The sequence below is a fragment of the Apodemus sylvaticus genome, chromosome 6, assembly GCF_947179515.1.
Source record: "Apodemus sylvaticus chromosome 6, mApoSyl1.1, whole genome shotgun sequence".
Lineage (NCBI taxonomy): Eukaryota > Metazoa > Chordata > Mammalia > Rodentia > Muridae > Apodemus > Apodemus sylvaticus.
Window position 1 is genome coordinate 119,443,624 of NC_067477.1, and position 16,033 is coordinate 119,459,656.

Genomic DNA, 16,033 nt, shown 5'->3' on the forward strand with positions numbered 1-16,033 from the left:
AGCAGGACCCTGGTCCTCAGAAAACACATGGACATTTGACTACCACGTCAGAGAGCTGATGCTAGCCTTAGAAGGGAGCTTGGGTGCTTTGCTTTTCGTTATAGGCCAAGCCCTCCTTGGCTCACTCGCTACTGCCAGTGAGAGAACTTCCTTTTCTGCTCAGACCTATGCCTGGGCATTATGCAGCAGACCAGATGTCTAGCATCTTTAAGAACATTAACAACAATAATAATAATTTGCATTTATACAAGGCCTACCATTGGGGAATCTTAAAGTATATCACAAACAATAATTAATTTCATTTGCAAGTCTGGGAGCCAGCTAGGTAGAAGCCCCTTTATTTCACAGGTACAGGATACTTTCCTGCACCCTGAAGCATGTTGGGAGAACTTTCTGCCTCTTAGAAATCCAACCTCTTCCCTCTTGAGTTCTGGGTTAAGATCAGGCCCTGAAATGGAGTTTCTCATGTCGAAAATTCCCTAGCTATCTGATTTGGATAACTGCTGAACACTAATTTGGTGCTGGAGAAACACAGGGTTGGGAGTGATCTTAGCAGGCAGTCTGAAGCAGACTCTAACAGCATTTGTGAGGGGTGGGTAACACTCTTGACTGCTTTTCAGAATGGAGAACTCAATACTTGCATAGAAGTTGTCTATTTTTGCAGCACCCAGAGGATGGATGGCTGGAGGCTGCCTATATGAGCTGGGACCTGCCTTCTTGTGTGTTACAGGAGTCTCCAGGGTGCTTCTGGCTTTGGTATTGTGGTCTGCTTTAGATACAATTCCTCAGACTACTTTGTCTCTTCTCTGGGAGCAACTGTAGTTTATATTCTGGGCTTATCTTGGGGCTGGGGGTGCTGCTTTGTTTCAGTGGCAAAGAAATACCCCGAATTTCCATTTAGCTACTGATGTACTGGATGCTCTAGTGCTGGAGATTGACCCAAGGGCTTGATCCACACTAAGTAAGAGTTTTCCCACTCAGGAATGAATTACATTCCTCATCCTCTGATGGGTGTATTCTTCTTCAGGCTTTTAAATTTTATTTCACTATTTTATGTGCATGGGTGTTTTGCTTTTATGTCTGTGTCCTACATGCACGTTTGTATACAGAATACAAACAGAAGAGGACATCGGGTCTTCTGAACTGGAGATGGCTGTAAGATATAATGTGGGTTCTGGGAATCTAACCTGGATCCTCTGGAAGAGTGGCCAGTGCTCTTAACTGCGGAACCATCTCTCCAGCCCTCACTGAAAATTTTGAGACAGGGTCTCATTATGCCTACCTTCTGTTCCAACTTTACAAGGTTCCTAGAGTCTGGTCTAGAACCGGAGGATCATTCTGGCCTTGGTTTTTTGTCTGGGCCATTGTTGGGAGAAGACTGGGAAAGGACAAAGGGACTGGAGGGTAGAGCTTCCTGGTTATTCAAAGGCAAGGAGCACATCCTACAACTGTGTTGCCCAGCTGTGAAGGGGAAACTGTGAGCTTTCGAAGCAGAGCTAAATTTAAATACAGATTCATTGCTTGCTCCCTGTGCTTTTGGGGAAGTCCTTGGGTTTCCAACTGTTTTTCTGCTTGGGGCATTGGAAGAACTGAGGCCACCTTGGCTTTCTTTCTGCCCCATTCTACTGTTACCAGAATATCTATGCCCCCCTCTTTCTCTGTCTCTCTCCTCTTTCTCTGTGTGTGTATTTATGTACATGTATGTGAGCATGTATCTGAAGACCAGAGGTCACCTTCCTCGGGAGCCGGCCACCTTGTTTTTGGAGACAGGGTCTCTCACTGGGGCCTGAGGTTGTTCTCTGTTCCAGGCTCTGGCTAGTGATCCTGGGGATCCCGTCTCTGCCTCTCCAGTACTGCGATTATGAGTGGAATCACCATGCTTGGCTTTTTACATGTGTGCCAAGCACTTTACCAACTGAGTCACTGCCCTCTCTGAACACCTTCCAGGGAGATCTGGGCTCACTGGTGCCACCTGGCACTGTGTAACTTTCCAGTGTCTGTTGGGTAAGTGAATGAACTAACTTGGCTCTTGGTATTTTGCAATTTATAATGTGCTTTTAAAAATAACTTCATTGTAATCCAAATAGCAGTATGTACAGAAGAGATCCTGTTACTCTGCTCCACAATATCCATGGACGAACGGGCTCATGGTGAGGCAGGAAGCAGCTCAGTGTCAGACAGGAATATGTATGCCACCCGGTACCCTGCCAATAGTACACTACTAGCTCGGGATGGCCTATGGTGCCTTCTGTGGTCACTGAAGCTTAGACATGGAAGAGGAAGAACATAGTCTGAGGTGTACCACATTCTACACAATGGGACCCTTAGAGTGATGCTCCAATCCTGTGTCCAGCCACCACAACACACTTCAACAATATCATGGAAGCCATGTTCTTATTGCTTAGGGGTGGTGGGAAGGTGTGGAAGGGTGTTGCTGAGACTATCCCTGCTTGTTACGATCTCAAAGGCCAGGCCACATACTAGGCAACAAGGATCACATTACAGGACTCTGTAGACACACTGGGTGAGCGTCAGCAGCTGCCACTGTGTCTGGGAGTCCAGCAACCACTGCAGCAGGGGCAACATGGTGCCCAGCCTGTGCTCTTCTTGCTAAGCTGTGTGTTCATTCAGAGCCAGGGGAGAACAGAAAAGAGACAGCTTTTTTCCAAACTACTAGTGAAACTAGCAACCTAGAGGGGACAGAGGCAGCCTTTCTTAGTCTGCACAAAGCTTTTTTTTTTTTTATTAGATATATTCTCTATTTAAATTTCAAATGATTTCCTCTTTCCTGGTCCCCCCCCCCCCCCCCCGAAAGTCCCATAGCCAACTCCCCTCCCCCATTCCCCAATCAACCCCGTTCCGCTTCCCTGTCCTGGTATTCCCCTACACTGCTGCATCAAGCCTTTCCAGGGCCAGGGGCCTCTCCTCCCTTTGATGCCCAACAAGGCCATATTCTGCTACCTATGCCTCTGGAGCCATGGGTAACTCCATGTGTATTCTCTGGTTGATGTTTTTGTCCCTAGGAACTCTGGAAGTACTAGGTGGCTCATATCTTTGTTCCTCCTATGGTTCTGAAAACCCCTTCAGCTCCTTGGATCCTTTCTCTAGCTCCTGTATTGGGGACCCTGTGCTCAGTTCAATGGCTGGCTGAGAGTGTCCCCCTCTGTATTTGTCATGCGCTAGCAGAGCCTCCCAGGTGACAGCTATATCCAGCTCCGGTCAGCAAGCACTTGTGGGCAATGATAACATTGTCTGGGTTTTGTAACTGTATGGGATGGATCCCTATGTGGGGTAGTCTCTGGATGGTCTTTCCCTCAAACACTGCTCCACACTTAGTCTGCACAAAGCTTGTCTCTGTATCTTCTTCTGTGGGTATTTTGTTCACCCTTCTAAGAAGGACCAGAGTATCCATACTTTGTTCTTCCTTCTTCTTGGGCATCATTTGATATGTGAATTGTGTCTTGGGTATTCCAAGCTTCTGGGCTAATATCCACTTATCAGTGAGTACATGTGTGTTCTTTTGTGATTGGGTTACCTCACTTAGGATGATATTTTCCAGTTCCACCCATTTGCCTAAGAATTTCATGAGTTCATTGTTTTTAATAGCTGAGTAGTATCCCATTGTGTAAATATACCACATTTTCTGTATCCATTCTTCTGTTGAGGGACATCTGGGTTCTTTCCAGCTTTTGGCTATTATAAATAGGGCTGCTATGAACATAGTGGAGCATGTGTCCTTATTGCATGCTGGGGAATCCTCTGGGTATATGCCCAGGAGTGGTATAGCAGGGTCCTCTGGTAGTATCATGCCCAGTTTTCTGAGGAACTGCCAAACTGATTTCCAGAGTGGTTGTACCAGCTTGCAATCAGTTCCTCTTTCTCCACATCCTCTCTAGCATCTACTGTCTTCTGAGTTTTTGATCTTAGCCATTCTGTTTGGTGTGAGGTAAAATCTCAGGGTTGTTTTGATTTGCATTTCCCTGATTACTAAGGATGTTGAACATTTCTTTAGGTGCTTCTCAACCATAAAACCAGACACACTGAACCTAATAGAAAAGAAACTGGGGAAGACCCTTGAGCACATGGGCACAGGGGAAAATTTCCTGAATAGAACACTAATAGCTTATGCTCTAAGATCAAGAATTATCAAATGGGATCTCATAAAATTACAAAGTTTCTGTAAGACAAAGGACACTGTCAATAGGACAAAATGGCAACCAACAAATTTGGAAAAGATCTTTACCAACCCTACATCCAATAGAGGGCTATTATCCAATATATACAAAGAACTCAAGAAGTTTTGGTCAGTAGCGAGCTGGTATAGAACAGAAGTGTGGGAAGTAAATTCACTGGGAGTGAATTCTATAAATGGCACCCCTTGTTTGCATTGGCTTTGAGTGTAGAAAGGTTAAAAAAAAAAGGTGCTTCCTAGCTCACATTTTAGAGGCCCTGAGGAGCCCTTCCTGGTTTCTTACAGAACTTACCAATCACTTCAGCACTTTTGGCCATCCCCACCCCACTGCTCAGACTGGGAGACAAGGCAAATCCAGACAGAGCAGGGCGAGAGAGGGCTGGGCATCTGGGTTCTTGAAGACAGCATGTGGTTCCCTTACCCACCATGGTTACCAAGCAGATGAGTCAGTATTCACATCAGCATTCCCTGTTTTTATGAATAACGTGGGTACATGTGGGTGTCCCACCTTGAACCAAGCCACTGAAGACAGCTACGCAGCTGAGGAAGATGTCATCCCCCACCCCCATCTAAAACTGGTAGACTCCGTGGGAATCACAGCCACCAGACCAATAACCAAACACAGACGTACAGCAAAGCCTCTGTGAAAGCACAGGAGAACAAGCTCCCCACCCTTTGTGCACTTCCACAACGCCAGAGCATGTTCTGTACTGCCAACTGTGGAGAGAAGGAGAGACCTTTTCCTAGTCAGTACCTTAGTGGATGCTTTAGGGACCAGAGTCCTTGTTAGAACTCAGAGTGCCTCCAGGTTTAAGGTCAACACATATTCTGCAAAGAGCCAGCCATTAGATATTTTCAGCTTGTAGGTCAAATCTCTGTCACAATAACTTGGCTGTACACAAGATTTACAAGATATAAATGGATAAGGGTAGCTATGTGCTAATAAAACTTTATTCATAAAAACAGGTGCTGGTAGTGCGGGTCTCTGATGGTTCACTGATGCCTTATCTAGTCTGCATCTTCTCTGTGTAGAGGTAAAGAATCTCCCTCAGGGAATTATGCAGCTGTCCAAGACTGACTTTGCAAGGCTTCATGGTGTGTGTGTGTGTAGGGGGGGGGGGGGAAGAGCAAGCCCAAAGTTGAAGGAAAGATGGCTCCTTGGAGTATAGGAGATTTTAAATAAGACTTTCAGAAGGGACCAACAATTGAATGGAAAATCACAGGTTAAACGTCTGCATTTGGCTCCTGCCTGCCTAAGGTGGGATATTCAGCTCAGCTCACACTGACTGGAGCAGGGTTGTGGCCCTCCTAGTGTTTGCTGCTCGTGGTCATTAATCAGTGAGACTCAGACGCAGTCTAAAAGTGTCTCAGGAGCAGGGCTGCGGAAAGACGCGAGAGGAACTGGGAAGCCGCTGGCATTCGTCTGTGAACAATAGGAGAAGAAAGCAGCAAATTTCTTTTTTCCAGTCAGCAGTTTGTCCAACATCCAATTGCACGGAAACGGTCAGGGAGGACAAGCCCTCTTGTCCAGGCTGAGAACAGGTTGTTTTGGCTGTCAAGCATTTTCAAAACAAGTTTTCTTGGTCTCCTGACAGGCTGAGGCAAGAACAAGAGAATGAAGAAAGGAAGATCCCATGATCAAGCTCCGGGTTCACGTGGGTCGGCTCTGCCTGCACAGTCAAGTGTGCTTTCAGAGCGTCCAGATAAAACTGGTCTTAGGGTTAATACCTCCTTGCCAGTGACACCATTTACTGCAGCGATTCCTCTAAGAACTCTCTGGAAGTTAGGCAATCATTCTAGTCTGGGAGGAAGGAGTAAGCGGTCACAGGCACTCTGAGGCAAAGGGTCGCATTCTGCTAAAGCCTACACCCAGCTTTGCTTTAATTCTCACCTCAGGTAACACAGACACAATCTCCCTGAAGCTGAGCTCTAAAACTATCTCCTCTAAGGTGGATTTTTCCATCGCAACCACAGAACACTTGGTCAGGGTGGGGCAGAGAATGTAGCAAGGAAGTGTGCACCGGGCAGGCTAGGAGCAGCCTGCTCTCAGGAAAAGCACCATTCCCAGCAGCGTGGCCTGTTAGGGCTTAACAGCTGCCTTCAAGAGAGCGATCCAAATATATCCAAATATAAGCGTGGTGTCTCAAAGGACGGAGCCCCAGACAGAGCCTAGGGAGGGCTTATCCTGCAATCCACAGAAGCCACTCCGAAAAGAGAGCCAGGAATTCTCAGATCCCCTGAATAAGGACCAAGGGCCCAAAGCACAAGACACAAGGGCTGTGGAACTGGGGCAGAGCAGCTCCCTTCTGGAAGGCCCTCTCCACAGTCTCAGATTCCAGGTGCAGTGACCAGTGAGTCCATTAGCATCACTTGGGGGATCCAGGAGGAACCCTGCAGAGGAGGCACTCACTGACTGAGGCTGGCTCTTACTCAGAAGTAAGTTACCAGGCCTCCAAGGAGGCTGTGTTTGCGCTACTAACTGTCAGCAAGAGAAAATCCCCAGAACTTTCAAGGCAGAGGCAGGCTGGCCTGAGCTGTTTAGGGACACTGAGAGCTGGGAGGGAGGTGCAGATCAGCGTGTGACATTCCTCCTGCCTCGCCCACTCCCGCTCCCACACAGTGGGGACTGTGGAACCGCACTGCCTGCTCTGCCCCAGGTCCTCTAGACGGAGCTTTTATTCCCTGAAAGACAAGGAGAGCTGACCCTGCTTTTCCACAGGCAGGCTGCTCCGGCTGACCACCACCAGGTCTGGACTGCCCCACAGCACAGGAAGCCTCATCGTGCTCAAGCTTTAGACAAACAGCATTTGACTTTTTAGTGTCAATATGTCCTGCAAGGGGGAAACTTTTATGAACTTATTTGTTACTTAGCAAAACGTTACTGTTTTTGTAGTAAATGGCACTGTATCTGGCAACTCTGTTTTGGTAAGTGTGTACATGTGTGGGAGTTCATGTGTGTGTAGGTATATGGAGAGACTAGAAGACAACCTCGGGTGTCATTCCTTAGGTGCTGCACCCTCCCCCCCTTGAAAAGGGGTTTCTCATTGGCCTGGAACTTACCAAGGAGGTCGACTGGCCAGCCAGTAAGTCTCAGGACTCTACCTATTTCTGCCTCTCCAGGGCTACAAGCATGTGCCACTATATCTAGCTTTTCAGATGTGGGTTCTGAAGATCAAATTCATACTTGTAAAGCAGGCACTTCACCAACTGGCCGCCTTCAGTTCTCTACCTGGCATTCGAACACTACAGAACCAGAGTAAGTTTGGAAAGCTCCAGACTGGCAACGAGAGGGTTAATAGGCTCAAGCCAACGGTTCCTTTACTGGGTTCTTGATCAAAAGCTTGACATGAAGACATGATGCTCTCACCACCTTCATCACCATTTCCGAGGCCACGAAGGCTCTACTAGGACTTCGCTGCCCAGATTAGGGCGAGTCTATGTATCCACATGTAAGCTTGTCAGGAAAACCCTATTGCACTCAGAAAAAGATCAAGTGTCTCAGTGTGGCAGCTGATAACAGCAGCTACGTTAAATAACACTATGCCAGGCATTATACTAATTTCCCCATCAACACTCAACAATTCTGACTTATACACAGTATACTGAGCAGCTAATTCCCTGGAAGGCCTTAGTGTCAGAGAAAAGAATCTCCATTAGTGACTGGCCTTAGTAGCCAGGGTTCTTTGAAATTTGGGCACTGAGTTTCAGCATTCTGAGAACAGCAACTCTGTAATATGGTGTGTGTGTGTGTGTGTGTGTGTGTGTGTGTGTTATATGTTAGGCCCTCCAGGACTCTGGACATGTTTTGTATATAGTTTTCTGCATGTTTCCTATATACGGATTTGCCAACCCATAACATAACTGCTAAGCCCTGTTTCTCTCTGCTGGGCATCTGGCACTGACTTCCATTGGACACAAAGAAATGAATTAGTATTTTCCCCTCAGTGGTGACTTTGGAGAAGGTTTACCTGACTTCTGCTTTCTTGCCTTCCATTTTCCACTGGGCATGACTAATTGTCTGTCTGGAAGACAGGAGTCACGGGAATTTCCTCTCCACTTGTCACTGTGCATTGCCATCCCCTGATGATCTGGAGGTTACTGTGAAGGCCATACTGCTTGTGGCCTGCCTGTCATTGTGCCCTTACTCTTTTCTCTCATTTATAAACCCCAATAATAAGTTTAGCTATGGGGATAATTACCTTCTTTTAAAAGTCCTTGGGACTGGGTCCTTAGACCCTCAGAAAGTTATTTCTGCTCGAGAATATCATGGGCTCCTCTTAAGGACACAAAGGCCCTCAGCCTCCTGGGTAAGCTGTGAGGCAGGTCACCCCAAGCCACTCCACATGCAAGCTTCCTCACTCCAGGCCCTGACTCCACTGTGCTGCTCCTGAGGCCACAGGGGGCAGGGGAAAAGCAGGAGGTCACATACAACTTAGGCATTGTCTTGGACCAGTCGTCAGGAACACAGGGTTCTAATCTTTGTACTGTACATTTTAGCCAGATTCTTCCAAGAAATAAAATTGATTCCCCAAATGTCAACTCTATGCCAGTAATTTCATTTCACTGCCACGGTGATAGTCAAAGTTTATCACATTTCTAGCTGATTTTTAAAGTTTGTTTTTCTTTCCTCCACATAAAACCAGACACACTGAAACTAATAGAAAAGAAACTGGGGACCCTTGAGGACATGGGCACAGGGGAAAAGTTCCTGAACAGAACACCAATAGCTTATACTCTAAGATCAAGAATTGACAAATGGGACCTCATAAAATTACAAAGCTTCTGTACGGCAAAGGTCACCGTCAAAAGGACAAAACGGCAACCAACAAACTGGGAAAGGATATTCACCAACTCTACATCCAACAGAGGGCTAATATTCAATATATACAAAGAACTCAAAAAGTTAGACCTCAGGGAACCAAATAACCCTATTAAAAAAATGGGGTATAGAGCTAAAAAAAGAATTTTCACCTGAAGAAATCTGGATGGCCGAGAAGCACCTTAAGAAATGTTCAACATCATTAGTCATTAGGGAAATGCAAATCAAGACAACTGAGATTTCATCTTACACCAGTCAGAATGGCTAAGGTTGAAAACTCAGGAGACAGCAGGTGTTAGCAAGGATGTGGAGAAAGAGGAACACTCCTCCACTGCTGGTGGGATTGCAAGAAGGTACAACCACTCTGGAAATCAGTCTGGTGGTTCCTCAGAAAACTGGGTATGACATTTCCGGAGGACCCGGTTATACTACTCCTGCACATATACCCAGAGGATTCCCCAGCATGCAGTAAGGACACATGCTCCACTATGTTCATAGCAGCCTTATTTATAATAGCCAGAAGCTGGAAAGAACCCAGATGTCCCTCAATGGAGGAATGGATACAGAAAATGTGGTATATTTACACAATGGAATACTACTCAGCAATTAAAAACAATGAATTCATGAAATTTTTAGGCAACTGGTTGGAACTGGAAAAATATCATCCTAAGTGAGGTAACCCAATCACAAAAGAATACACATGGAATGCAATCATTGATAAGTGGATATTAATTAGCCCAGAAGCTCTGAATACTCAAGACACAATTAGCATATCAAATGATTCCCATGAAGAAGGAAGGAGAGGGCCCTGGTCCAGGAAAGGCTTGATCCAGCTTTGCAGGCGAGTACCAGGACAGAGAAAAGGGAGGGGGGTGATTGGAGAATGGGTGGAGAGAAGAGGGCTTATGGGACATATGGGGAGGGGGAAACCGGGAAAGGGGAAAGCATTTGGAATGTAAACAAAGAATATAGAAAAAAAAAGACATAAAAAAGTTTTGTTTTTTGTTTGTTTGTTTTTTTTTCCTCGGGTCCTATGTCTTGAATCTGGCCCCAGTCTCAAGCGTACTTTCTGGCTTGGTCAACCCAACCTAGCTCTACTGTTGGTTATGGATTTTTGTGGATCATTGAGGAAAGACAAGAGCCCTATTTGTCTAGTCAGTATTTTGTTTATTTCTAGCAACTCTACATCAACAGGCATGAATCTAGTTCTTGCCACCAGTGGTTTTTGTGCTGATGATCCAGTGACAGACAAGTGCGAATCTTGTTCCTGCAGAGGCAAGGCCTGTGCTCGTCACTATAATCTGCATAGTATGAACAGTCCTCAACATTCTCTGACCATCCTTTGATGGTACCTCCTCTTCCTGCTCCTCCTGCTCCTGCTCCTCCTGCTCCTCCTCCTCCTCCTCTCTAGAATCTCTGCCTTAATGAGAAGTGATAGAAACAAGAGCCTGGGCCCTCTCGCCTGGGCTGGACTCCACGTCACACGTGACAGCCCTGAGCGGCCCTGGCGGCATATGTCAGAAGCCAGCACACACACATCTGAACAGTCAAGCCTAATTCCCAGGAAGCTGTTTTAACTTGACATCTGAAAATGTACTGTATCTAGAGTGACTTTACAGGGTGTGTGTTCGGGGCATATGCGCGCACATTCCACAGCTGAAGTGTTCTATAAATATCAGATGCAGGCTGTACAAATAGCATCACGTACACGGTGTCCTTTATTCTCCTAGTAAGATCTCAGTTTGTATCTGACCTCTGGTAACAGGGATGGATGTTTTTCAATACAGATGAAAAACTATGCCACCCTACCTTAAACATACTTTTTACTTAACAGTTCCACAAATCTATCAGAGTTTAGTGGTAACAGGTAGATACTTGCCTGATGCTTTCAGATGAGGGTACCCAGGCCCAGAAAATGACATGCCCTTCCCAAGATCACACAGGCAGGTAAGAGTGGTGTCTGGATGAGATCCAGGTCTCCTAGCTCACAGCTCTGCATTTTCTTTGTTTCCTTATATGTGTCTTCTTCCAAAGGTTCAAAGGGAACTGTGATCCTATTAGCAAATGTACATTCCTCTGTGGTGTGTTATTTAAAAGCCCCAAATCAGAACTTCTCTACCCTTTCTTTCTGTATATTTTTCTAAGAAAGAGAATACTGACTGTAACTCCCAGACAATCAGACACCCCTACACTCGATGGGGAGCACGTTCCCAGTGGCAGGGGCCAGATGCCCCACCCCAGCTCTCCCCTGATAAGCTCAACTGAGGCCAGCATCTTCTGCTTGTACAACTGAGGTTAAAGCTTAGGCCCAGCCCTGTTTTCCACTGAGAAAGACGGGGGCGGGGGGGGGGGCACGACAGAAAGCTCAAAACCAGCCTTCTGAGGAGCAGAAAGAAGCCTCAGAAAAGATGGGTCCAGGGGTCCTGCTGAGGGGATTTGCTCTGATTAGCTTCACCAGGGAGAGGGGAGGCAGGGTAGCACTGCAAATGCTGGTGCCTGGTACAGTCAGGGCTATGCAGGCTCCCAGGCCGCTGAGAGGCTAGTTCTGGGATGACGCTGTGTAAGCAGTGACTGATGGCCAGGCTTTTTAATGGAGCTTATCATATCACAGCAACAGATGTCAGGCTCTAATAAATAACATGCTCTCTCTGACCCACGCAGTTTGGAGAGGCTGCCTGTTGTCAGGCAGAACTGGATCCCTCCCATCCCTGTTGCTCTGTCTTCTGTCAGTGAAAACAAACCATGTCCCCTGAAGATACTCTTCAAACCGATTCTGGTTTGAAGGTCCTGGAGGAGCCCAGCATTCCATGCTGTTTCTCTCACCTTTCATTCCATAGCATCTACATTTCTAAACCATGAGGGAAAGCTCAGAGGAATGCAGGAACTAGTTCACAGAGAAACCCAGGCAGGCAGGCAGGCGCTGGTGGCTACAGCCTTCTGAAGTCCTGTCAGCTCAAGAGGACCAGCCCCTGCACTGTCCTCTTGACAGGGTGTTCAGGCAGCCCAAGGGCTGAGAATTTCCCTTTGCTCTCCCAAGGGGAGTTCAGTTGAGATGAGGTTGGGAGTTTTTAAAGGGAACTGGTCCTAGGAAACAGGGCAAAGCAAGAGATAAAGAAGTTCATGAATCACTGCTGGGTTGAGTGTTTGTCCCAAGGTCTGACCCCATGAGCCCTGGGACAGAGCTTCCTTGGAGTCTAGCATGGGCTGCTCTGCCTTCAGCCAATGACGCCTCTTCCTGCCTTAGGTCCTCTGTCGCCTTTGTCCAGTGGTCTGGGGATGTGATCGAGAAAAACTTGCCAGATCTCCTGCCTTCCTGATAGACTTCGCATCCTTACATGTCAGGCTGGAGTTCCAGGAAGACAGATATGAAGGAACGAGATAGGACAAAGCTGTGGCCTAGAAAGAGTTATCTGGCCACCACCAGGGTTTCCCCAGAACTGAGTGAGGATGAAGAAGATGAGAAGCACAGAGCCAGTGGGTCCCCAACATGCCAGCTCACTAGGCACGGGGACAGTTGGGACCAAGGCTTTCTGTAGTTTAGGCTCAATAGAAACAAGGCATTAGCAAGGCACCCTTGGAGCTAACAGCAGAGAACCAAGAGGGGTGGTCAACTCCTGGGGAAATAGACATTCAAAGGAGCTCATCCTTTAACTACTTGGAGTCATGCCCTGGCCTCTGATGAGGTCTCAGGCCATGCCCGCCTCCCTGCTGTGAAGACCCAATTGGAACTAGGATTTCCACATTGTAATGCAAGAGTACTAGGGGGGCCCCCAGGGACCATGGAGAGGGCTGGAGATGGGGAAGCAAAATCTGATGTCACATTTATCTCCATCTCTTGATCTATAAGAGATCTAATCAAGGAGTCGATCTATATTTAGAAGTTTTATTTAAAGGACTAATCCATGAGACTGGATTTGAGCATTTGGTAATATGTATTTTGAAGGAAAAAAACCCTAAACAACCCATAGTACATTTGAAAATATTAAAGAAGCAACTGCGAAAGTCATTGACATAATCCATAATACACAATTCAAAAGGAATTTGCTAAAGAGAAAATTATTCTTTACAGACAACTGGATGTCAAATGTTAAAAAAGCACCTAGTGAGAAACAACACCCGGGAAGCCAGGGCTGCTTTGGGAGGGTAAGGAAAACATCTTTTTGACCTTGAGGCAAGAAGGGAAATGGAAAATGGTTTGGGAAGGCTCCTGATGAATTACTCCCATGTGTGGTCTAAGGCGCTATTTTTGAACTATGTTAGTGATTCCTTTCATGTTATGGACTTTATGTGTGACAAACCATTGAAGGAGGTGCACTGGGGGTTCGGCTCGATTCTAAGATCCTACTAGGCCTCTGCTAGGACCAGCCTAAGGGGTATACAATGAGATTCACGAACAATCACACCACAGATCTCACTGACCAGACAGTACTATAACAAGGTCACCCACCCTAATCTAGACAGGTGTAAGCTACCTACACAATACCAAGGTATCTTATTTTGTTTTTTGTTTTGTCTTTTAAGGTGGTTAGTTTTATACAAAGTATGCAACTCAACTTCCTGATAGATTGTGAGATTTTTCCATTTTTTAACTAGCTGTGTTGGCATCAAGATAATAAAACCACAGGAGCCAGCAGCCTAAGATTTTAGAGTCTCTGGTCAGGTCACTAAGGTTTAGTGCTTGTTACTGGGGTATGCCTTGGTGTTGATACTATTACCTGTTAAAATTAAAATCTTTGGTCTGTAAGAAAGCATACTGAGAGTTATTTTTTTATTGCAAGCTCATAACATGCCAGACCCTACCAGACATATACCTGCATCACCTTATATAGTAGCCAGAAGCTAGAACTCTAAAATTCCATGTTCTCTGTAATGACTGAGATACTGAAACCAGTGGTTTCCATTCTGGCAATTAGGTTTTCTGGTAATATGGCACAGATGATGTTAAAACAGGGAAACCGACTGTCAGTGGAATGGCCCCTTTAAACCTGGGTGTGTAGGCCAGGCACACAAGTCAGAGACTGGAAATAGGAGGAGGATTGGATGCTGGCTTAAAAGCTGAGGGTTACTAGGCAGGGAATGAAACCAGCTTCTAGTTACTGAGAGTGATCTCCAGGTGACATCCAATAAGAAAGAACACAGGGACCTGCGTTGTGTCCAACTACCACAGGGAACAGAACTCTGCCAACATCCCAAATCAACTTAGAAAAGTCCTAGCCTAAATCTTTTTTGTTTGTTTGTTTGTTTTTTTGTTTTTTTTTCGAGACAGGGTTTCTCTGTATAGCCCTGGCTGTCCTGGAACTCACTTTGTAGACCAGGCTGGCCTCGAACTCAGAAATCCGCCTGCCTCTGCCTCCCAGAGTGCTGGGATTACAGGTGTAATCCACCGTAACACCACCGCCCTGCGCTAGCCTAAATCTTAATTGCAGCTGTCTGGACTCAGGCACGGTATGAAGGCCTCCCAGCCCATCAAAACTGGGGAGTGATAACCTGCGGTGCTTCACAATGGGGAGTTTTGCTAGACGTCAATGCAGAGAACCTTATGGGACACTTAGTGACCCTCTAAACAAGTCTTTTCCACTTTATAGACAAGGAGACAAAGACTTGGGAGGATTATGCATATCCCTAAAGTTGCACAGTCAATGAATGACAAAGACAGGTTTAAACCAGCTGGCAGGACTTCAAGGCCAGTGCCCTTAAACTGCTGCACACATTTCTTCTCTACAGCACGCTGCCCGGTCCCCGTGGAAGGGACCTTAGGCAAGTGGCAAAGAGGGTGGGAAGTATGTCTACCTGCCTGTCTCTGAATGTACAGTGAGGTTGGAGCTCAAGTGGCTGAGAGCCTGCTCTACAAGAAGCTAGCTATGTACCTTTGGGAATACGTTATCTACGTGAAGGGGACTAAGAATTTCTGCAGTGGTGATCTGTAACAGTGAGGGTGTACTGTCAGTAGTGAAGTCACAGGGATGGCAGATGCACCTGGATGTCACGCAGGAGGAATTTTCTATTGCTAATGACTGTAAGTCTCAGTGTTCTTGGCCTAAACAATGAATGTCATCTCTCCAATAGTTTGCTCTGAAAAGAGATTTTAAAAATACATTTCTTTGGGTGCTGAGCCTTCCCCCCTTAATCCAGCCATAGCGAAGCAGAGGCAGGTGGCTGGAGGTCAGCCTGGTCTACACAGTGAGCTCCAAGGCAGCCAAGACTACACAGTAAGATCCTCTCAAAATGGATTCCCTGTTACCTTTATCTAAAATCTCCAGAATGAAGTAGATTATAGTTTTCCTTTGATTAGAAAAACATTTTTTTAAAGCTATTTGACTGCTAAAATTCAATTTATTGTGGAATTCACATGCAAAACTCATGGACATCATAGCACAGAGGCTAACTGGGGCATAAAGAAACTCACCTTTTATAGATTTAGCTTTTAGATTAGGTATGAACCATTGTAATATTACTTATGATAGGTATTATCCATGTAAATTTATGTGTCAAGTAAAGGTTATATTTACTGCATATGTAACCAAAATATATGAAGTGATAGAGTTAATAAGCCAATAAGTGGGACATCAAGGGACAAAAGGGACATCAAGATATATGCCAAAATACTTCAGTAAACCAAAAGAACACTGGAAGAGAAAACAAAGGAACTAAAAGCAAAGGAAATTTAAAAATTTGAAAAAAGGACTATGTAGAGATATAGGACTTAAACTTAATAAACTCATTTGTTTTGTTAAGTATAAACAGACTAAATATTAAAGGACCATCAAACTAGATTAAAAAAATCAAAGTCTACAAAAGGTTTCAAGACATACAGATAGCTGTAAAGACTAAGTAAAATAAAAAGGGACGAAGAAAGACAGCATACAAGACTACATGGAAAGAAAGCTGGAACAACTATTTTAACACTAAAGAAGACTTCAAGTCAAAAAGCCTTACAAGACATAGACATTCCACAATGGCAGAAGGACCAATATATTAAGAGGACATAAGAATTCTAAGTATGTATGTACTTTATCAACCTA

General features: G+C 45.6%; 1 protein-coding gene across 1 annotated transcript in view; it reads right to left on the reverse strand.

Moving 5' to 3' along the window:
• Babam2 (BRISC and BRCA1 A complex member 2) overlaps positions 1-16,033 on the reverse strand; it is a 376,664-nt gene that overhangs the window by 9,898 nt on the left and 350,733 nt on the right. The gene's annotated exons all lie outside the window — the stretch shown is intronic.